Source organism: Schistocerca gregaria, chromosome 1 (assembly GCF_023897955.1).
Source record: "Schistocerca gregaria isolate iqSchGreg1 chromosome 1, iqSchGreg1.2, whole genome shotgun sequence".
Classification (NCBI taxonomy): domain Eukaryota; kingdom Metazoa; phylum Arthropoda; class Insecta; order Orthoptera; family Acrididae; genus Schistocerca; species Schistocerca gregaria.
In genome coordinates this window covers 1,041,290,102-1,041,314,158 of record NC_064920.1, presented here as the reverse complement: position 1 = coordinate 1,041,314,158, position 24,057 = coordinate 1,041,290,102, and the positions used below count along the sequence as shown (strand labels likewise).

Here is a 24,057-nt window from a genome sequence, read left to right as displayed (position 1 = left end):
ACAGGCAAGAAAGGCCGAGATCGTCGATTCCCCGGTGAATGAAATGCCTAAACACATATATGTTCTCCAGAGACCGAGTGTTACACTTCGATTTAAAAAAAATTTAAAAAATACGGCGAAACGGTCCCTGGCACGAATCCGCCCGGCCAGTCTGTGGATGGTTTTTAGGCTGTTTTCCATCTGCGTCGGCAAATGCGGGCTTACTCCGCCTCAGCTACACTATGTCGGCGATTGCAGCGCAAACAAGTTCTCCATGTACGCGCACACCACCATTACTCTACCACGCAAACATAGAGGTTACATTCGTCTGGTTGGGTAGTTTTGGGGAAGGAGACCAGACAGCGAGGTCATCGGTCTCATCGGATTAGGGAAGGATGGAGAAGGAAGTCGGCCGTGCCCTTTTCAAAGGAACCATCCCGGCATTTGCCTAGAGCGGTTTAGGAAAATCACGGAAAACCTAAATCAGGATGGCCGGACGCGGGATTGAACCGTCGTCCTCCCGAATGCGAGTCCAGTGTCTAACCACTCCGCCTCCTCGGTCGGTACATTCGTCTGGTGTGAGACGTACTCTTCGGTTCAGTGTGGCTCAGCGGACGTGTGAGGTGGACTGCGGTAGTCGTCGTGGACCACTGCGGCTTCGGCGGGGACGGAGCCTCTCCGTCGTTTCTTGGTACCCGGTTAACATAACATAACCACTCGGCGACAGAGGCGGTCAGGGTGTAGATGAGGACCGTACCGTATTTTGTAGGAGCTCGCGTGACACCTGCCCACAGTATAAGGAGCGTAATGCAGCAGCGCAGCGCGAGACGTGCGGAGGTCGGGTTCGAAAGCAGCGCCGGCGCCGAAGGCCACAGCTGCGCGCAGCCCGTGGTGCGGTGCAGTTTATTTACACAGGCGGCACGGCGCGCCGCGGAAACGGCGGCCCGCGTTGAAAACACCGGCGGCCGCGGCGTTGCGTCACGCGGGGACAGCGACAGGACAGGACAGAGACAGGTAGCGGAAGCTCCGCTGCAGTGCCGGCGCAGCAGATGGGCGGCAGGGCGCCGCCAGGTGCCAGGTGGACAGTCACGTGTCTGCCGACTCACCGGCCGCACTTTCTCTCCCCATTCGTGGAAGGAAGGTTAGAGGTAAACTTCCATCCGTGGTCTAGCTCTAGTGGCGGCGCAACAGGTCAGTTGCCCAAGCAAACGACTCAACCTGGTTCAGGACATTCTGAACGCAGTGTGACAGAGTTGTTTAAAGAAAACAGCCGAGGACCGAGTTCGGGATGAATGGCCGCTTATAAGGAGCATCTTTGCCCGAAAACGGATCGTCTACTAAGACAACGCTGTTCGCCCCCTCCATGCCTCTAGCGCCCGATGTTGGCATAACAGAGACGAAGGTGAGCTCGGTTCAAAGTGGGGAATTCGAGTAATTATTTTCTCTCCGTAGCTAAACGGTCGCCAACGGCATTTCTGCAGCGGTAACACCGATCACCGAAGCTAAGCGCTGTCGGGCGGGGCTAGCACTTGGATGGGTGACCATAAGGTCTACTGAGCGCTGTTGGCGAGCGGGGTTCTCTCAACCCTTGCGAGGAAAACTGAGGAGCTACTTAAATGAGAAGTAGCGACTCTGGTCTCGTCAACTAACATACGACCGGAAGAACGGTGTGCTGAGCAAATGCCCCTCCATACCCGTGTCCAGTGACGCCTGTGGGCTAAGGATGACCCGGCGGCCGGTCGGTACTGTTGAGCCTTCACCGCCTGTTCGGGAGGAGTTTGGTTTCTAGATGAACCGTCGGCTTGCACGACTACCATGTGGATGGCCTGGATGCTGTGTGCGGCACTACCGCGTATTTTTCCTTAGAGAAAGGAGTGGAACGAGGTGAATTCAGGCTCGTGAGGCCAATCGAGCAACTAGCAACTATTTACTTGCGAAGGCGGCACTAGACACTGTTCGATATTTGTAAGGGGGCGTCCAGTAAATAAGTGATTCGATTTTGGCGTTTTCTCGACCCCCTGCCCCCTTGGTGAGATGTCGTGTGATCTCATGTCGGTTCTAGGCGCTTCAGTCCGGAACCGCGCGACTGCTACGGTCGCAGGTTCGAATCCTGCCTCGGGCATGGATGTGTGTGATGTCCTCAGGTTAGTTAGGTTTAAGTAGTTCTGTCTAGGGGGCTGAATGACCTCCGATGTTAAGTCCCATAGTGCTCAGAGCCATTTGAACCATTTTCGATCTCATGTCAGATTTTTTAAAATGTATATTTTAGTGTAAATATGTTAATCTGTGCTTAATTGAACTGGATTTATTTCAAAAACATAATTTGCTTAATTATCTTTATTTAAGAGTATTATTCCAGACACGAAGTTATGCGGCTGGTCCCGGCATGAGTGTGAGTTTTTGTCCTTAGGATAATTTAGGTAAAGTGGTGTGTAAGCTTAGGGACTGATGACTTTAGCAGTTAAGTCCCATAAGATTTCACACACATTTGAACAAGACACGAAGTCGACTAGCATCACAATGAGAAAATCGAACAATAAAATACTTAAATAAAAGGAACCACTAATATTCGTAAAAGAAAATTAATTATAATTCAGTTCACGAGGACTCACATGCTGTCTCAACATGTCCACGTGATTTTCAGTAAAATCCTGTGTTCCTTCAACCTCGTTCTGATTTGGCCACTCCACACCGTCGTTGCTTGCACACAGAAGCTCTGTAGAAATAAAGGTATTTACCCTACCTTATTCAGGAAGCGAGAGTAGCCTCAGCCTTTCTCTCCGCAGCTTCTCTGAGGAGCTGTTCGATATCATGCTGAACGTGCAGCGCCAAATATTCCATTTTCGGTGAACCTCTACTTCACTGCGTTCATAACTTCATGTCACTTCTTCCTGAGAGCACAGCTTCTGGTTGTAGGCGTGTCTTTTCATGTATGCAACATAATAATCGTGATAACTCATTATGAATGAGCCGTCGAGTAACGAAACATTTACGGGCGTAAACACCTGTCAGCGCATCGCTGCCACCCGACTCGTAAGCCACAGCGTTCGTCGGGTCGTGCATTTGGCTGACCGGTGGCGGCTACTGTCCTAGAGTCTGCGCAGAATATACGATGCGCAATGCCCAATCTTCGTCCAAAACGTTGGACGAGTTCATTCGTTTGTTCGGAAGGGCAGTGACAGAACCCAGGCGCACAGCCTGCAGTCTTTCTCAAACGATTTAACAGAAACTGTTCGGTACAAAAATCATTTCTATGTTACTTCTAGCTTTGTTTGTCAGGTCCATGATGAAGTGCTCATCATTTCGTTAATGTTTATACTTATTGTGATATTTACATGGAAGTAATACACTCCACGAAATTCGAAGAATTTTGCAATGAAAACTTGGTGTCGCTAAAACTTAGTGTTTGCTGCATATTACATCGAATTTTTCTTTGGAGTTGGTGGAGTCTCTATCTGTCACCAATATTGAGAAAACTGTTCTGATGTAACACGCTCATTCACGATCGCGCCGCGCAGCGATAAATCCAGAGTGAAATATCCACAACATTCTCATATTTCATAAACGGTTTGACATATCAAAATGGATTTTGGCAAATGAAAGCACAGAACGAGGAGAGTATTGTGCCACGTGTTTATTATGCAAAACTTCATTAGCTAACGCGTTTTTCGACTAATTACAGACTTGTCAGATGAGATGGTAATTTTTAGGACCGCCGAGAGCTGGTAAAACGAGTAATGTTATGGGTTTGCAACAACGTAAGTGACGGCATTACACGTTTATTTTATAACGAGGATGTGGTTTTTTAAATAAACTACTGACCACACTTTCCCTCAATTCCGGAATAAACTTAATAAACTACTGTTTCAGAAGTCTCTCGCAGTTGCGTCTGCACAGTAAAGTGACACCGTGTAAATCCGCTGTTTTTTGGCAAAAGAAGCAAATTTTAACTCGACAACGAGAGAAATGTGTAGATTTTACTCATAACTCGCCAATCATGGCACTCCACCATGCAAATGTGGGCGTGGAGAGGCTCCATTTCATATTTACAAAAGATGCGAGTGTAGGCTTCAGCTTAGAACAGCACTTCTGCTTCAGCGTTGCGCCTTTCCCCTATAGAGTGTGCCCATAACCCCCACCACTAACGCTCATTGGTGCCCTGCCGACTGCGCATCTACCGTCAGCAGTATTCTGAGCGGACTCTTTAATTCGTGACGTTCGCATAACCGCAATAAATGTAGTTGTGTAGAATTCAGTCATATTTTAACGGAGGAACGTGTTTTACTTAATTTAATCCAGTTTTCTCGAATTTTACATTGTTTCTTGAGGAAAAAAAATTACGCGGTAAATGCCGAGGCCCACCCCCTCCCCCACATGACGTTGGTGAGATTCAGTTCGACCACCCCCCCCCCCCCCCCCCCCGCCCGCATCACCTAATTAATGCACGCCCCCTAAAGTGTGCCCTCGGCTACATAATTTATCAAGTTGTAAACTGAATTTGTGAATTATTTCCACAGTACTGAAGATGCTCGCTGCTGTCAAGTTCAAATGATTCAAATGGCTCTCAGCACTATGGGACTTAACTTCTGAGGTCATCAGTCCCCTAGAACTTATAGCTACTTGTTGTTGTTGTGGTCTTCAGTCCTGAGACTGGTTTGATGCAGCTCTCCATGCTACTCTATCCTGTGCAAGCTTCATCTCCCAGTACCTACTGCAGCCCACATCCTTATAAATCTGCTTAAGGTATTCATTTCTAGGTCTCCCTCTACGATTTTTACCCTGCACGATGCCCTCCAGTACTAAATTGGTGATCCCTTGATGCCTCAGAACATGTCCTACCAACCGATTCCTTCTTCTAGTCAAGCTCTGCCACAAATTTCTCTTCTCTCCAATTCTATTCAATACCTCGTCATTAGTTATGTGATCTACCCATCTAGTCTTCAACATTCTTCTGTAGCACCACATTTCGAAAGCTTCTATTTTCTTCTTGCCCAAACTATTTATCGTCCATGTTTCACTTCCATACATGGCTACACTCCATACAAATACTTTCAGAAACGACTTCCTGACACTTAAATCCATACTCGATGTTAACAAATTTCTCTTCTTCAGAAACGCTTTCCTTGCCATTGCTAGTCTATATTTTATACCCTCTGTACTTCGGCCGTCATCAGTTATTTTGCTCGCCAGGTAGCAAAACTCCTTTACTACTTTAAGTGTCTTATTTCCTAATCTAATTCCCTCAGCATCACCCGAGTTAACTCGTCTACATTCCATTATCCTCGTTTGCTTTTGTTCATGTTCATATGATATCCTCCTTTCAAGACACTGTCCATTGCGTTCAACTGCTCTTCCAAGTCATTTGCTATCTCTGACAGGGCCGTCCGGAGTGGCCGTGCGGTTCTAGGCTCTACAGTTTGGAGCTAAGTGACCGCTACGGTCGCAGGTTCGAATACTGCCTCGGGCATCGATGTGTGTGATGTCCTTAAGTTAGTTAGGTTTAATTAGTTCTAAGTTCTAGGCGACTGATAACCTTAGAAATTAAGTCGCATAGTGCTCAGAGCCATTTGTCTCTGACAGGATTATAATGTCATCGGCGAACCTTAAAATTTTTATTTCTTCTCCATGGATTTTGGTTCCTACTCCGAATTTTTCTTTTGATTCCTTTACTGCTTGCTCAATATACAGATTAAATAACATCGGGGATATGCTACAACTCTATCTCACTCCCTTCCCACCACTGCTTCTCTTTCATGCCCCTCGGCTGTTATAATTGCCATCTGGTTTCTGTGCAAATTGTAAATAGCCCTTCGCTTCCTGTATTTATCCCTGCCACCTTTAGAACTGCTTAAACCTAACTAACCTTAGAACATCACACACATCCATGCCCGAGGGAGTATTCGAACCTGCGACCGTAGCGGTCGCGCGGTTCCACACTGTAGCGCCTAGAACCGCTCGGCCACCCCGGCCAGCTGTTGTCAAGTGGAAAGGGACAAAATATGAAGAAAGTTGCATGCAACCTGTGGCTGCTCAGCAATTTTCGACTAATCAGTATCCAGATAATCGATACTCCAGGGTACGGAGCTCATTCCTGTTTATGTACGCACGTCCTGGATTTCAAGCTATCTGTCGCGATTTCGCCACTGGCTGGCACCGGCCGCCAGCAGTGTTGGAGAAAGCCGCGGGACACGCGGCCGGCCGTGCTTGCGCCACGTAACCTGCGGCCCAGCCACCTGGCGCTCTGGCGCACTCGCTTGTCGGCGCTCCGATAAAGGCCAAGGACGGCGCAGATAACAGCCGCCAACCTGTCGATGCGGCCGGCCTGTCGCCACTCACACTCCCCAACAGAGCCTCGCCAACTACACCGTCACAGACAGTCTTCATTATGGGTAAAATTCACCTAGCAGCTTACCAGTAGATGATTTAAATTCCAAAACACTGGAACAAGTCCGTTTCGCAATACATAACACGCCCCATCCTTTACTGAAAATATCACTCTCCGTCCCAAATGATGTTTTATTTCTTTCCTGGTGTCCGGTTCCAGTCTACCAGATCTTCAGAACAAATGGTGCCGCTGGTGACCCGCGTAGACCATGAGCAGAGCTGTGGTAGATGCCCGGAGGCACCAGTCGTCAACTGAGTTGCTCCGCTCGTCGCCTACACGGGTGTAGGCCAATAGCGTTTTCCGAGGTGGATACAGCAGCTCCCGTCGGATCACTGAAGTTAATCACCGCCGGGAGTGGCGGAGTAACCGCTCGGGTAAGCGGCGTGCTGTAAACAATTTTCACCTCGCCTCTACGACTGAGGGGGCAACGGCCTTGCCGCAGTGGATACACCGAAGTTAAGTGCTCTTGGGCGTGGCCGGCACTTGGATGGGTGACCATCCAGCCGCCATGCGCTGTTGCCATTTTTCGGGCTGCACTCTGCCTCGTGATGCCAACTGAGGAGCTACTCGACCGAATAGTAGCGGCTTCGGTCAAGAATACCACCATAACGACCGGGAGAGCGGTGTGCTAACCCCATGCCCCTCCTGTCCGCATCCTCCTCGGAGGATGACATGGCGGTCGGATTGTCCCGGTAGGCCACGAGTGGCCTGAAGACGGAGTGCTCTACGAGTGAGGAGAGTGTGGGGCTGGTAACATGAAGCCCTTGATCGGTCTTTGCGACAATGTCGTGGATGAAATTGCAAACCTTTCCGCAGTGTTTCATGAATAAAGGCATGCGACGCTTGTGATTGTGATCTGTTCGTCGGACGTAGACGTTAACCTCAACGGTCTAAATGGTTCAAATGGCTCTAAGCACTATGGGACTTAACATCTGAATGACTACTTAAACACTGAGCGAGGTGGCGCAGTGGTTAGCACACTGGACTTGCATTCGGAAGGACGACGGTTCAATCCACGTCTGGCAATCCTGATTTAGGTTTTACATGATTCCCTAAATCGCTCCAGGCAAATGCCGGGATGGTTCCTTTGAAAGGGCTCGGCCGACTTCCTCCCCCGTCCTTTCCTAATCCGATGAGACCGATGACCTCGCTGTTTGGTCTCTTCCCACAAACAACCCAACCCAACTACTTAAACCAAACTAACCAAAGGACATCACATAAAACAATGCCCGAGGCAGGATTCGAACCTGCGACCGTAGCGGTCGCGCAGTTCCAGACTGTAGCGCCTAGAACCGATCGGCCCCCTCGGCCGGCCGTAATGATGTGGAACGTGTCAGGTTAATATAAAACGTGTCTATACAAGATATTACGTTACACAAAATATTACATGACACTTAATATTTTTAACTTTTTTGTGGTGGTTGGGGAAATTACCCAATTACTATATCCAAAACTTCATCCAATGAGTAGAAGGAGTTGCCGTTAAGAAATTCTTTAATTTACTTTTAAATGCTATATGGCTATCTGTCAGACTTTTGATGCTATTATGTAAGTGACCAAAGACTTTTGTGGCAGCATAATTTACCCCCTTCTGAGCCAAATAAGAATTGCCGGGAATCGAAAATGGCTCTGAGCACTATGCGACTTAACTTCTGAGGTCATCAGTCGCCTAGAACTTAGAACTAATTAAACCTAACTAACCTAAGGACATCACACACATCCATGCCCGAGGCAGGATTCGAACCTGCGACCGTAGCGGTCACGCGGTTCCAGACTGAAGCGCCTGGAACCGCACGGCCACACCGGCCAGCCCGGGAATCGAACTCAGGACGTTATCCTCGCACGTAATTACGAATTGTATGGGCTACCCCTACACCACAGCTACCTATTTTTTCCTTCCACAGCTTTTTCTACTTACCAACAAACAAGCGCTGTCCTTTCACTATTCACAACATTCACTACTGCCATTTAGCGTCAGCGTGGTGCACTAGAATCAGTTCATCGTGCTGCGGGAGAGCGTGCCCCTATTTTGAGAGATGTTTATAAAACAACGTGATAGTAAATCATTTCCGAACCCCCTCGTACGTTGTGTCTCAATGCGTCTCTCCAGTACAGCAGGCCAGGACGTATGTGTGGACAATTTGGTGTCATGTTTGTGTTGTTCATGACAATGAGAGATTAGGAAAGGGGTAACACTCGTTGCCTGCACACAGCCCGCTCCTGCCGAAAAGTCAAATGGAGCCGATGAGATTAACGCCCTCTCCGACAGAAGGATCACCAACATTGTCACATGTCCTCACTTCAAGAACCCAACGGACGAAAAATGGTTCAAATGGCTCTGAGCACTATGGGACTCAACTGCTGTGTTCATCAGTCCCCTACAACTTAGAACTACTTAAACCTAACTAACCTAAGGACATCACACACACTCATGTCCGAGGCAGGATTCGAACCTGCGACCGTAGCAGTCGCACGGTTCCGGACTGCGCGCCTAGAATCGCGAGACCACGGCGGCCGGCCCCTACGGACAGAATTTGAAGCAGGACAATGACGCAAAGTCTGGTGACCAGGAACATCAAGCCATCACCTCTCTTACCAGATGCTACCTACATGCTGGCAACCAAAATTTCTTCCGTCACAGGGTTCTCCGGATAACATAAGTCGGAGAATAATTCGGTCTGGATGTGATCTTTGAGAGTCAATATTGACTAAAAGGCGTAATCTCCTCAGAAAGGTAACGCAATAACTAGCCACGGAGCACCAAGTGAACAGGTGTCAGCTTACACGATAGAGAACAGGTAGTGTCGGAACCGCGGGGGCGCTGACTGATGGTCACAGAGTTCTATGCAGTTTACGGAAAAAATTTCATATGGGATCCTAACTGTGGTACGTTCTTCTTATCAAACTTCACGTAGAGCTCATAATGGAGGTAACTTTTGGCAGAGATGAAAGGGTGTGAAAAAACTGAAGTCAGTCCAGTAGCGCTGTTCGACGGCTAACTGAAGAAGAGATGCAAAAGCTGCACATTGCATCCAGTGGTGGCGTTCGCAGCAATGACGTAACGCTTACTTGTGACCGTAGGGAACTCTTCGAGTCCGCGAGTGACACGTTCTTATCTTTACAGACGTGTAATGTCTGCAAGAAAACTGTTTCCCAGTACTGGTGCTTGACTTAAATACTGCCGTGAGATAGTATACGTCTAAGAGTGTGCAGCTAGGAACAAAATGAACTTTACACCTGGTCACATCCGTAATAGTATGTCGTTTTGCAAGGCACATTTAAATGACAGTTGAGAAGTAACCAAACAGCAAGTGCAACATCGTTGGGATCTTTCCGTTAAGAAGTGTCGCTGCCGTTAAGAACTGTCGCTGGAGACCACGCTGTAATTCTTACTTGAGCAAGACGTAGCAGGCACTGGGATGAAAATGATGATTGGCTTGTGGGGCACTCAACTACGCGGTCATCAGCGTCGAGCCACTGTCACGGATGATGATGATGAAATGATGAGAACAACACAAACATCCAGTCACCCTATGGTAGGAACATTTAAACTAGTGAATTCTAAGTGACACGACGTCCAATTTCTTCCACGACCGAGTTCGGAATTCAAACGATTTTCAAGTGAACCGCCTGAAAATTGACTGAAACCGTAAACTGATCGTGAAATGAATGGGACATCATATCCTTTACAATCTTCTAACAAAAGTAATTTCATAAATACAATAGCCGTGCCAACAACCAGAGTGAAATGCCGTTTCCTGTTGAGAGTGTAATATGAACTAATTCTCCGTCTCTGGTCGACGGATAGTTATACTCTGACCGACAAGTAGAGAAAGCAAACAAATTATCTACTGCTATTACATGACATCACTTCCTCCACCGGCTGCTGCCTCTGACCTAACTGCATCAAAAGGTTGAGCTCGTTAGTTGTTGCTTGATCTAAGATGCTACCTTACCTGCAGGCTTCTCAATAGCTCCAGGTCTCGAACTTAAAAGAAACGAGTAGTTACAAGCACATCAAAGCTTCAAAGAACCTGCGGGAAAACCCCCGGAGCTGTTAAGACGTACTGTCGTGGAGCCCGAATGAATCGAGTAAGAAATAGTTTAAATTAAAGGTAAAATGTTAATGGGTTTGGGGAGCTTTGCGTTAACTTTCAGAGTAGCTACCACAGCAATATGACTGCAACAGCGCATGTCGACTGCATATCTTCGCTTGCATCTCGTGGTCGTGCGGTAGCGTTCTCGCTTCCCACGCCCGGGTTCCCGGGTTCGATTCCCGGCGGGGTCAGGGATTTTCTCTGCCTCGTGATGGCTGGGTGTTGTGTATTTTCCTTAGGTTAGTTAGGTTTAAGTAGTTCTAAGTTCTAGGGGACTGATGACCATAGATGTTAAGTCCCGTAGTGCTCAGAGCCATTTGAACCATTTGACTGCATATCTTGGGCCCTGAAGAACGCTACGATTGGGAGAGCGATAAGGAAAATGGATGGACTACGCATATTAGGTAGTTTAAAATACCCACACTCGAATGGTTGAACAGAAAAGTAAGGTTTCAGTGATTCTACAATAGGAAACGTTGCATGCATCTACTTCAAGAGCTGTCAGTAGTGACACACAGGTAGAAGCGCTGTCGCCCCAAACTACTGAAACGAAGTTTGCGTGCACGCAGCGGTCTCACTGAGCACAAAACATTCCCGAGCAAAGGGCACGCATACTTCAGTTCGAATATAACGAATTTTCTTGGGATCGAGAAGCTCGTATCCACGAAACCCCAGTGTTTTAGAAAGCATCACTCGCACGGAACTTGGCTTGCCCTTTTCTCACATGATATTCTGCTAACTATGAATGAACGGCAACAGGCAGATTCGCAATTTCTAGATTTCCGGAGAGCACTTCACGCCTTGCTCCTCTGCACACTGTTCACGAAGGTATGAGCATATGGAATAAATTTCCGGATATGTGAGTGAGTCAAAGACTTCTTAAGTAAAAGAACATAGTATGTTGTCCTAGACGAAGGGCGTCCATTAGACACATGGATATCGTCAGCAGTGTCCCAGGGAAGCGTGACAGGACCGTTACTGTTTCCTATAAACATGGATGATCTGGCGGACAGGATGGACACCAATCTGTGGCTTTTTGCTAATAAAGCTGTGGTATCGTCTTTGAGTTACTGTAGGAAAATACAAGATGTCTTAGACAAAATTTCTAAATGATGAGATGAATGGCACCTAGCTCTAAGTGTAGAAAAATGTAAATTAATGCGGATGAGTGGAGGAAAAAACCGTAATGTTCGGATACAGCATTAGTAGTGTCCTGTTTGACACCGTCACGTCGTTTAAAAAATCTGGGCGTACCGTTGCACAGTGATATAAAAGGCAACGTGCATGCAAGGATTGTGAAACGAGAGGCGAATGGTCGACTGAGGTTTGTTGGAAGAATTTTGGGAAAGTGTGGTTCATCTGTGAAGGATATCGCATGTAATACACCAGTGCGACCTATACCTGAGTACAGATCGAGTGTTTTGGATCTGCGCCGGGTCGGATTACCGACAGACATCGAAGCAATTCAAAGGTGGGCAGCTAGATTTGTTACCAGTAGGTTGGAACAACACACAAATGTTAAGGAGACGCTTCGGGAACTCAAATGGGAATCCCAGAAGAGAACGCCGAGTTATTTTCGAGGAACACTGAGAAAATTTAGAGACCAGCATTTGAAGCTGACTGCAGGAAAATTCTACTGCCGCAAACATAACATTTCGCGTTAAGGTCCACGAAGATAAGATATGAGAAATTGGGGCACATACGAAGGCGTACAGACTGTTGTTTTTCCATCAGGAAAGGAAGTGACCAGTAGTCGTACAGGGTACTCTCGGAATCGAACTGCACTGTGGCTTTCGGAGTATGTATGTACATGTAGATGTAGACGTACCCCGTCTGGCCTTCTATCAAATCAGGAAAAAGGACTCGCATACAAAACAGGCAACAATAAAAGTGCTCAAAATGGAACTGATGTGCACGTTTTGGTTTTCACTGCAGGTGCCGAACTATTGAGGTGTCTGCACGCTGTTCCTAAGGTACATTTGCAGAGTGCTCACTCCTGAACTATTAGCTTAACATCAATAGAGGAATGGCCTGTGTAAATACGATAACGGATCGATTGTACCCACAAACTCGCCGTGAGCACAGGCTGCACCTGAACTGGATGTGCGAAGCCTTTTATCAGAAATCCGATGTTATATTTTATCTACTGGTGGCACATTACGAAGGCCATGGTATCGTGAAAAAAGGCAACTTTATCCCTATGTCATGTCGTAAATTTAGAAAATCAAAAAAGTAAAGATGTTATTATCTCGAAGGTTATTTTCGACACCACAGGGAAGCCATGCATCTCAGTCTAGTAAACCGCTACATCTACTCATTTACGAGAAACGTGCAAAAAATTGCAAGGTGCTGCTTCAAAGCTTTCCCCTCCGTCTTCGTTCCGCATTCATTAGAGATCCTTGTCTGAACTGTAGAATAATATTAATTGTGGTAGATTTTTCTTAGTGCTACACCTTTAATTTGAGGATCCCTGCCTCTTCTTCGACACTATATTAAACCTAACGTCGCTTCCTTCAGTCTAATGTTTATTTTCCTCCGAAGGAAATGGTTAAAGTACTGGAATAGCATTTGGGAAGTGCGATGCTCAGCTCCTTGTCGCAGCATCTTCATTTGCGTACTAACGGCCTCGGTATCGGCAAAACGCTTCTTTCCGAAGCGCAACACAGCGCTGCCACAAACGATAGGCACACATTTCACTTGGTCAGCCTGTAGCATAAGGTGATGACCAATGATCTTGTCTTTCAGTGCAAATGCATACCTTCCCTATCTCTTATGGGAATTAGGAATCTGCGAATAAAAGATTCGTGGGCAGGTGGAAGCTACGTCAATAGCGTGTAAGAGGCTGGGAGTTTGGGGCGGAAAGACAGCGTGCTGAGATGACAGAGCAGTTCAGGAGACCGATCGCATAAATCAGGAAATCCGGGTTCGAGGCCCGGTTCGGCACGAATTTTCACTTCTTACCATTAATAGAGGGTCTATACAAGGACGATGTACTTGAGGAGAATATTACAGAAATGGAAGAGGATGTAGATGAAGATGAAATGAGAGATATGATACTGCGTGAAGAGTTGAGCAGAGTACTGAAAAATCTAAGTCGAAACAAGGCCCCGGCAGTAGACAGCATTCTATTAGAACTACTGATAGCCTCGGGTGAGCCAGCGCTGACAAAACTCTACCATCTGGTGAACAAGATGTAGGAGACAGGCGAAATGCCCTCACACTTCAAGAAGAATATAATAATCTCAATCCCGAAGAAAGCAGTGGTTGACAGATGTGAAAATTACCGAACTATCAGTTTAGTAAGTCACGGCTGCAAAATACTAACACAAATTCTTTATTGACGAATGGAAAAACTGGTAGAAGCTGATCTTGGGAAGATTAGTTTGGATTCCGTAGAAATGTTGGAACACGTGAGGCAACACTAACCCTACGACTAACCGTAGAAGAAAGATTAAGGAAGGGCAAACCTACGTTTGTATCATTTCTAGACTTAGAGAAAGCGTTTGATAATGTTGACTGGAATACTCTCTTTCAAATTCTGAAGCTGGCAGGGGTAAAATACAGGGAGCGAAAGGCTATTTACAATTTGTACAGAAACCAGATGGCAGTTATAAGAGTGGAGGAACATGAAAGGGAAGCAGTGGTTGGGAAGGGAGTGAGACAGGGTTGTAGCTTATCCCCGATGTTATTCAATCTGTATATTGAGCAAGCAGCAAAGGAAACAAAAGAAAATTTTGGAGTAGGTATTAAAACCCATTGAGAAGAAATAAAAACTTTAAAGGTTCGCCAGTGACATTGTAATTCTGTCAGAGACAGCAAAGGACCTGGGAGAGAAGTTGAAAGGAATGGACAGTGTCTTGAAAGGAGGATATAAGATGAACATCAACAGAAGCAAAACGAGGATAATGGAATGTAGTCGAATTAAGTTGGGTGATGCTGAGGGAATTAGATTAGGAAATGAGACGCTTAAAGTAGTAAATGAATTTTGCTATTTAGGGAGCAAAATAACTGATGATGGTCGAAGTAGAGAGGATATAAAATGTAGACTGGCATTCTGAAGAAGAGAAGTTTGTTAACGTCGAGTATAGATTTAAGTGTCAGGAAGTAGTTTCTGAAAGTATTTGTATAGAGTGGAGCCATGTATGGAAGTGAAACGTGGATGATAAATAGTTTAGACAGAAAGAGAATAGAAGCTTTCGAAATGTGATGCTACAGAAGAATGCTGAAGATTAAATGGGTAGATCACATAACCTGATGAGGAGGTATTGAACAGAATTCGGGAGAAGAGAAATTTGTGGCACAACTTAACTAGAAGAAGGGATCGGTTGGTAGGACATGTTTTGAAGCATCAAGGGATCACCAATGTAGTATTGGAGGGCAGTGTGGTGGGTAAAAATCAGAGAGAGACAGAGAGATGAATACACTAAGCAGATTCAGAAGGATGCAGGTTGCAGTAGGTACTGGGAGATGATGAAGCTTGCATGGAGAGCTGCATCAAACCAATCTCTGGACCGAAGACGGTAACAACAACAACAACCAGTAACTGATTTCATTTCTCAGATGTGGTTAACGTCAGTGAATCCTTTGAACACTGTAGTGTTTGCCTTACTGATGACACTAATTGAGAAGGAGACAGCTATCGAATAGCGTTAAGGAAGACGCCGAACTTAATGTCTGTCTCCGAAAAGCGTACCACCACATAGGTGCTGTTGTCTGTTAATCACCGACTGTACATCCACATTTTTCCTCCATTTGTCGCCAAGAAAAGGTAGTAAATATGTCTTCCACCTACTAGGTTCAAACTACTAGAATGAAACGTCGCTATATGTGTTGCATTGGTATTACGTGTAATAATATCGGATACTGACGTTACTGAGATGTCTCCAGACGCGGCGTCGGCCGGGAATCTCAGTGAGTGGAGTAGAATTGCCTTCAGGGATGAGTTCCGCTTCGAACTGAGCCCCGACGACCACTGGAGAAGTGCTTGGAGACTCGCGAGGCAGTGGTGGGATACCAATCTGCCTGTCGCCCTACATACGACCCCGACAACCCGGAGTGATGGTCTGGGGCGCCATTTCATTTCATAGCAGGACCTCTTTGTTTTCATCCGCGGCAACCTTATATCACAACGAAGTCGCCGGTACCGTACGTCCCCTTTTGTTGCTCTTCATGGCAAGACAACCTCGGTTTACATTTCAGCATATAAAATGTCCTTTTCTTAATAATAATATGAATATTTATATATGTGTTTGGAGAGACCATTCGTTTGTCTGTAGATGTACATTACATCTACTGACTTGCGTCCCATAATTATTTGTCCAGTACAATATTTTCGTATTATGTTCAGAACGTGTCGTTTAATCTACACTTTGGCTCGGAATCTCCACATTCAGCCCATAGTAACTTTGGTTACATAATACTTTTGCCCGCATCTCGTGGTCGTGCGGTAGCGTTCCCGCTTCCCACGCCCGGGTTCCCGGGTTCGATTCCCGGCGGGGTTAGGGATTTTCTCTGCCTCGTGATGGCTGGGTGTTGTGTTGTGTTAGGTTTAAGTAGTTCTAACTTCTAGGGGACTGATGACCATAGATGTTAAGTCCCATAGTGCTCAGAACCATTTGAATGATACTTTTACTGATTTGCAGTAAAGTAAATAAATTCCCTCCAACGCTGTATGTTGTGTAACATTTGCCATTTAATGCTTACAGATAGCAGGCAAAGCGAAACCGTACTTTTCAAGAGCAACTCCGTAGGTACCCTTGAACTTCGACCCTGTGGTCGCGCACTCTGTGCTCTACTTTTACACAAACTGCCACGGGCTGACTTGAAACGCGGAAGTGGCGCTCAGAGAAAGTATGGAACAATGAGGCGCCTCACAAAACGCAGCGCCACGCATTCTAAACACTGGCGGCGTTCACGGGCGGCCTTCAGCCTGAATAACTCCCCAAGAACAATAGCCGGAGTGGGGCCCGCGCGCTAAAGCCGACGCGCTATCACTGAATGCGGCGTAAACTTTTGATGCGCCTCTTACCGTTTTAATAGCAAACATCTCGGCGTCGGCCGGGCACAGCCATCTAGGTAAGCAATATTTTCTGCAAGAACGGCGATTTAAGTTTATGTGGGCTTCCATTACGATTGTAAATTAAGCGGCAAATCTCTTACTCAAGGACGCAAAAACTGCCACATACTCATGATTGTTCAAGGCTAAATGATAATATACACTTGTAAATGATAATTGCCACATGTTTCTGCTCGTCCCACGAGAAATAGTACTGCCCTGGCCCCATCTTTCTATCACCTTCATTATGCGTAACAGCACAATGATGTGAATTGCAGTGTAGTTGAAGGAGGAACCGTAACTAGGTAGCGTCTTTCACCTTTTCTCGGCACCTCGATGTGTTTCTGATACTACGTCCCTTCCTCAGTAACGTACGAGTCATTCAAGTTGTTTTTGGGGTTCATGTACCGTATACAGTGTAAACTGGTTATAAGTGCAGATATTTTTATTGGTGACTGCCAACAGTGTGCTGAAAAACATTAAATCATTATTTATTTCATTTGCAGAGTAATAATAATAGCTATTAGGAGTAGTATGTTTTTATGATGGTTAATACCTCCACGTACATGTAGCAAGAGCAAGCTGTTAACGCTTGTTTTCCCCTGCGCAGCAGGTCAGGTATGAAGGTGGACAAGTGGTCAAAAACGGGTAGTCTATACCACAGACGTAGTCAGTCCACTTAGTGGTGCAGTTACGCCGTGCAGAAAACATCAGGTAGTAAATTATGTGATGTGTTTGCGGGAAGACACAGAAAAAAAACAGCACACTGATATGTGTACATATTAAGGCACCACAAATAAAAATATCTGCACTTATGCCCGTTACGGTTGCACCCTGTATTACGCCACCTTAACTTAGGCGTTTTTCTACAGGTGAGCATAAAACATCACTACCTCCAAGTGTTCCAAGGTACAGTGCAAGTGACAGGAATAAATTTAAAAAATAATAATTATTATTTGTGCAGATTTTATGGCAGCTCTTGACATCGACAACAGCAAGAACTATGTAAGTAATGCAAGACAGAGTGCGACTAGTGGCTACTTCAAAACAACTGTCAGCACATAAATCGTGGCCTCTTAGGTACTGGCTTGTGGGTTGACTGTGGGAATGTCAACCTAGCCAACAACGTTCACGTAAGCTAAACATTAGTGACTTCATGCAGATTCGTAGACGCTGATGCTTAGTGCTGTTGCATGTAACAGAAAGTGAACAATGACAAGATTTTTCAAAAAAGTGATACGATTTTTAAATAGATAGTTAGGTCGCGACATTACGATACATTATAGTAACTTTAAAGCTGAAGTTTCCGAACGTCTTTGCAGCGATCCTGTTAATGACGTCTGAAGCCCTTCGTGCTAACTGTGTGCGGCGCTGACGCACATCTCTCCAGTCCCGCCTGAGCTGCTACTGAAAACTGCCCACAAACAGGATAAGAATTCCAGAATGAGATTTTCACTCTGCAGCGGAGTGTGCGCTGATATGAAACTTCCTGTCAGATTAAAACTGTGTGCCCGACCGAGATTCGAACTCGGGACCTTTGCCTTTCGCGGACAAGTGCTCTAACAACTGAGCTACCGAAGCACGACTCACGCCCGGTACTCACAGCTTTATTTCTGCCAGTACCTCGTCTCCTACCTTCCAAACTTTACAGAAGCTCTCGTGCGAAACTTGCAGAACTAGCACTCCTGAAAGAAAGGATATTGCGGAGACATGGCTTAGCCAGGAAGTTTCATATCAGCGCACACTCCGCTGCAGAGTGAAAATCTCATTCTGGAAACATCCCCCAGGCTGGCTAAGCCATGTCTCCGCAATATCCTTTCTTTCAGGAGTGCTAGTTCTGCAAGTTTCGTAGGAGAGCTTCTGTAAAGTTTGGAAGGTAGGAGACGAGGTACTGGGAGAAGTAAAGCTGTGAGTACCGGGCGTGAGTCGTGCTTCGGTAGCTTAGTTGGTAGAGCACTTGCCGCGAAAGGCAAAGGTCCCGAGTTCGAGTCTCGGTCGGGCACACAGTTTTAATCTGCCAGGAAGTTTCAGGATAAGAATTTCCTCTGTCGTCTCCTCGTCTTTGTCGCCGTCATTAGTTTCACTTCAAGACGATGAGAGTGGAAAACGAGAAAAACAATTTTCTCAACCCTATAATACAACCAGACCAGAATCTACAATAACCTTTACGAGGAGTAAGGAAAATTAAATCTTTCCTCCCTATCGCAATTTATAAATAATCCCTACTTCGGCATCTTCAAACTGTTTCGTAACATGCCCCTACACTGTAATCTTGCCATAAGGACCGAAAGACAACTAACTTTTTCCTGCCATCAATAAATCATATTAATATAGTTATTAGTACGACTTACAAGGTTATGAAGAGCTGTAGGTGAAGCTGTACATGCCGTATACGTGAACAGTGCCACAGTTAGCCGATTCGCCAGCAAAGAGCGATATGAACCCGCAACATCCAAACAGAACTCGATTGTCTTAGTTATTCATCTGCCTCGCCGGTTTTAATACGTCTCGAAACGTGACTGACAAAGTTAACTCGAAGACCTCAATCCTCAGGAAATATACGACACGAACCGAAGTAAATGACAACGCATCACTATTAAGAGTAGGTATTTGGAATGGTGTGGCTTGCAGTTCACAGCACGAAGCGAAGTTTTCACGACAGTGTGGATATTGTAACAGTTTAAGTGCACGCAATTTAGGATAATTCAAGGAACTGATTACAGACTCGAAGACTACTGGTGCTTCATTTTTAAACCATTGAAGAGAGTAGGGACACAATGTAACTCCGCGGGTCAATGACTCTTGGTCATTGTTTACCACTGTTCGACGAATGGCTGGCTGTGTTTCCTCACCCTTTAGCTTCGCCTCCACATCCTTAAGTTCGAAGGAGAACATGTGGTTTCACTAGAGGGAATGCTAGAATGCTATTAGATCGGGATATACAACCGCTGATAACAAAATGATATACAGATAAGAATGTATGGCATATATTTCCCAAAAGCGCCAGCAGTACTCCTAAAAACGCGTTCACGTGTTTAACAATAACTTCACCCGAGAAAATTGTTTAACGAAAGCGGATTTATGTACCGAGAAGTCCAATCTTCCATCAAGACAACATGCGGCTCGTCCTACATATGTCACTTTGAAATTCATAAACAAATTTCCTAGAACGGAATTTCATCTATCTTCATATACGAATCAGAGTGAACAAACATGGGAAACAAATCTACAACGTAAAAAAACTGTTATTTTCCAGAACAAATTTCCAGCATGCAGCGGAGTCTGCGCTGATGTGCGACTTCCTGGCAAACTGAAACTTTCTGCCCGGCCTGGATTCGAACCTGAGACCTATGCCTTTCTGAGGCAAGTGCTCTACAAACTCTTCTTTATTCTTTGTTGATCTCATTTTGTTCTACACAGTATGTCGCGATACGATAAACCGCAAACGCGATAGGCTACAATTCGACCTTTATCAAAGTCGGAAACGTGATGGTACGCATTTCTCCTCCCCCATGAACCATGGACCTTGCCGTTGGTGGGGAGGCTTGCGTGCCTCAGCGATACAGATGGCCGTACCGTAGGTGCAACCACAACGGAGGGGTATCTGTTGAGAGGCCAGACAAACGTGTGGTTCCTGAAGAGGGGCAGCAGCCTTTTCAGTAGTTGCAGGGGCAACAGTCTGGATGATTGACTGATCTGGCCTTGCAACATTAACCAAAACGGCGTTGCTGTGCTGGTACTGCGAACGGCTGAAAGCAAGGGGAAACTACAGCCGTAATTTTTCCCGAGGACATGCAGCTTTACTGTATGATTAAATGATGATGGCATCCTCTTGGGTAAAATATTCCGGAGGTAAAATAGTCCCCCATTCGGATCTCCGGGCGGGGACTACTCAGGAGGATGTCGTTATCAGGAGAAAGAAAACTGGCGTTCTACGGATCGGAGCGTGGAATGTCAGATCCCTTAATGGGGCAGGTAGGTTAGAAAATTTAAAAAGGGAAATGGATAGGTTAAAGTTAGATATAGTGGGAATTAGTGAAGTTCGGTGGCAGGAGGAACAAGACTTCTGGTCAGGTGATTACAGGGTTATAAACACAAAATCAAATAGGGGTAATGCAGGAGTAGGTTTAATAATGAATAGGAAAATAGGAATGCGGGTAAGCTACTACAAACAGCATAGTGAACGCATTATTGTGGCCAAGATAGATACGAAGCCCACACCTACTACAGTAGTACAAGTTTATATGCCAACTAGCTCTGCAGATGACGAAGAAATTGAAGAAATGTACGATGAAATAAAAGAAATTATTCAGATAGTGAAGGGAGACGAAAATTTAATAGTAATGGGTGACTGGAATTCGAGTGTAGGAAAAGGGAGAGAAGGAAACATAGTAGGTGAATATGGATTGGGGCTAAGAAATGAAAGAGGAAGCCGCCTAGTAGAATTTTGTACAGAGCACAACTTAGTCATAGGTAACACTTGGTTTAAGAATCATGAAAGAAGGTTGTATACGTGGAAGAACCCTGGAGATACTAAAAGGTATCAGATAGATTATATAATGGTAAGACAGAGATTTAGGAACCAGGTTTTAAGTTGTAAGACATTTCCAGGGGCAGATGTGGACTCTGACCACAATCTATTGGTTATGACCTGTAGATTAAAACTGAAGAAACTGCAAAAATGTGGGAAATTAAGGAGATGGGACCTGGATAAACTGAAAGAACCAGAGGTTGTACAGAGTTTCAGGGAGAGCATAAGGGAACAATTGACAGGAATAGGGGAAAGAAATACAGTAGAAGAAGAATGGGAAGCTCTGAGGGATGAAGTAGTGAAGGCAGCAGAGGATAAAGTAGGTAAAAAGACGAGGGCTGCTAGAAATCCTTGGGTAACAGAAGAAATATTGAATTTAATTGATGAAAGGAGAAAATATAAAAATGCAGTAAATGAAGCAGGCAAAAAGGAATACAAACGTCTCAAAAATGAGATCGAGAGGAAGTGCAAAATGGCTAAACAGGGATGGCTAGAGGATAAATGTAAGGATGTAGAGGCTTATCTCACTAGTGGTAAGATAGATACTGCCTACAGGAAAATTAAAGAGACCTTTGGAGAGAAGAGAACCACGTGTATGAATATCAAGAGCTCAGATGGCAACCCAGTTCTAAGCAAAGAAGGGAAGGCAGAAAGGTGGAAGGAGTATATAGAAGGTTTATACAAGGGTGATGTACTTGAGGACAATATTATGGAAATTGAAGAGGATGTAGATGAAGACGAAATGGGTGATACGATATTGCGTGAAGAGTTTGACAGAGCACTGAAAGACCTGAGTCGGAACAAGGCCCCCGGAGTAGACAACATTCCATTAGAACTACTGACTGCCTAGGGAGAGCCAGACCTGGCAAAATAACATCTGGTGAGCAAGATGTATGAGACAGGCGAAATACCCTCAGACTTCAAGAAGAATATAATAATTCCAATCCCAAAGAAAGCAGGTGCTGACAGATGTGAAAATTACCGAACTATCAGTTTAATAAGTCACAGCTGCAAAATACTAACGCGAATTCTTTACAGACGAATGGAAAAACTGGTAGATGCGGACCTCGGGGAGGATCAGTTTGGATTCCGTCGAAATGTTGGAACACGTGAGGCAATACTGACCTTACGACTTATCTTAGAAGAAAGATTAAGAAAAGGTAAACCTACGTTTCTAGCATTTGTAGACTTAGAGAAAGCTTTTGACAATGTTGACTGGAATACTCTTTTTCAAATTCTAAAGGTGGCAGGGGTAAAATACAGGGAGCGAAAGGCTATTTACAATTTGTACAGAAACCAGATGGCAGTAATAAGAGTCGAGGGGCATGAAAGGGAAGCAGTGGTTGGGAAAGGAGTGAGACAGGGTTGTAGCCTCTCCCCGAAGTTATTCAATCTGTATATTGAGCAAGCAGTAAAGGAAACAAAAGAAAAATTTCGAGTAGGTATTAAAATTCATGGAGACGAAGTAAAAACTTTGAGGTTCGCCGATGACATTGTAATTCTGTCAGAGACGGCAAAGGACTTGGAAGAGCAGTTGAACGGAATGGACAGTGTCTTGAAAGGAGGATATAAGATGAACATCAACAAAAGCAAAACGAGGATAATGGAATGTAGTCCAATTAAATCGGGTGATGCTGAGGGAATTACATTAGGAAATGAGACACTTAAAGTAGTAAAGGAGTTTTGCTATTTAGGAAGTAAAATAACTGATGATGGTCGAAGTAGAGAGGATATAAAATGTAGACTGGCAATGGCAAGGAAAGCGTTTCTGAAGAAGAGAAATTTGTTAACATCGAATATAGATTTAAGTGTCAGGAAGTCATTTCTGAAAATATTTGTTTGGAGTGTAGCCATGTATGGAAGTGAAACATGGACGATAACTAGTTTGGACAAGAAGAGAATAGAAGCTTTCGAAATGTGGTGCTACAGAAGAATACTGAAGATAAGGTGGATAGATCACGTAACTAATGAGGAGGTATTGAATAGGATTGGGGAGAAGAGAAGTTTGTGGCACAACTTGACTAGAAGAAGGGATCGGTTGGTAGGACATGTTTTGAGGCATCAAGGGATCACAAATTTAGCATTGGAGGGCAGTGTGGAGGGTAAAAATCGTAGAGGGAGACCGAGAGATGAGTACACTAAGCAGATTCAGAAGGATGTAGGTTGCAGTAGGTACTGGGAGATGAAGAAGCTTGCACAGGATAGAGTAGCATGGAGAGCTGCATCAAACCAGTCTCAGGACTGAAGACCACAACAACAACAACAACAACGAGGCATCACAACAACGTTTCACCAGGCAACGTCGGTCAACTGCTGTTTGTGTATAAGAAATCGGTTGGAAACTTTCCTCATGTCAGCACGTTGTAGGTGTCGCCACCGGCGCCAACCTTGTGTGAATGCTCTGAAAAGCTAATCATTTGCATATCGGTTAAATTTCGCGTCTGTAGCACGTTATCTTCGTGGTGTAGCAATTTTAATGGCCAATAGTGTAGTTTGCGAGTAGCGAGGGAGAGAATCTGGCTCGATGCTATTTGAAGGTTTTGCGGGTTGCATAAAATACATAGGTACGGGTAGCTGAATCACCCAGTATATAAGACACAGTAGTGGTCCTAGCACTGACCCCTGAGGCACCTCACACTTCTCATTACTTTAAGATGCGATAAGTCTCTGGGGGCAGGAAAGTCAGTTTTTGGTCGTCGTGACATTCTTTCGCGTACCTTCTTATAAGTGTTCGCTGTCGGCCAGTGATACGAACTAACCTGTCACGCAGAGAACAGTAATATAAACACGAGTAGGACGGTGTTATCTGCCCGCGGCATGCGGAATACGGCTGGCGGCCGCTGCCTCCCTCGCCTCAGCGCGCCTCGTGCCGACCCGACAGATAAAGTTTCAGAGCGCGGCGGCCGAGCATGTGGGCCGCCAGCTCCACGTGCTGCGCCGACAATGCGCGCTCCGAACACGTCCGGCGCGGGGCTGCCACCTGCCGGCGATAACGTCGTATCGGCGGCGG

General features: G+C 45.5%; 1 protein-coding gene across 1 annotated transcript in view; it reads right to left on the bottom strand.

The window, feature by feature from the left end:
* The window catches only part of LOC126279923 (RNA-binding protein 24-B-like), a 320,643-nt gene that overhangs the window by 191,076 nt on the left and 105,510 nt on the right, over positions 1 to 24,057 (bottom strand). The window lies entirely within an intron of this gene.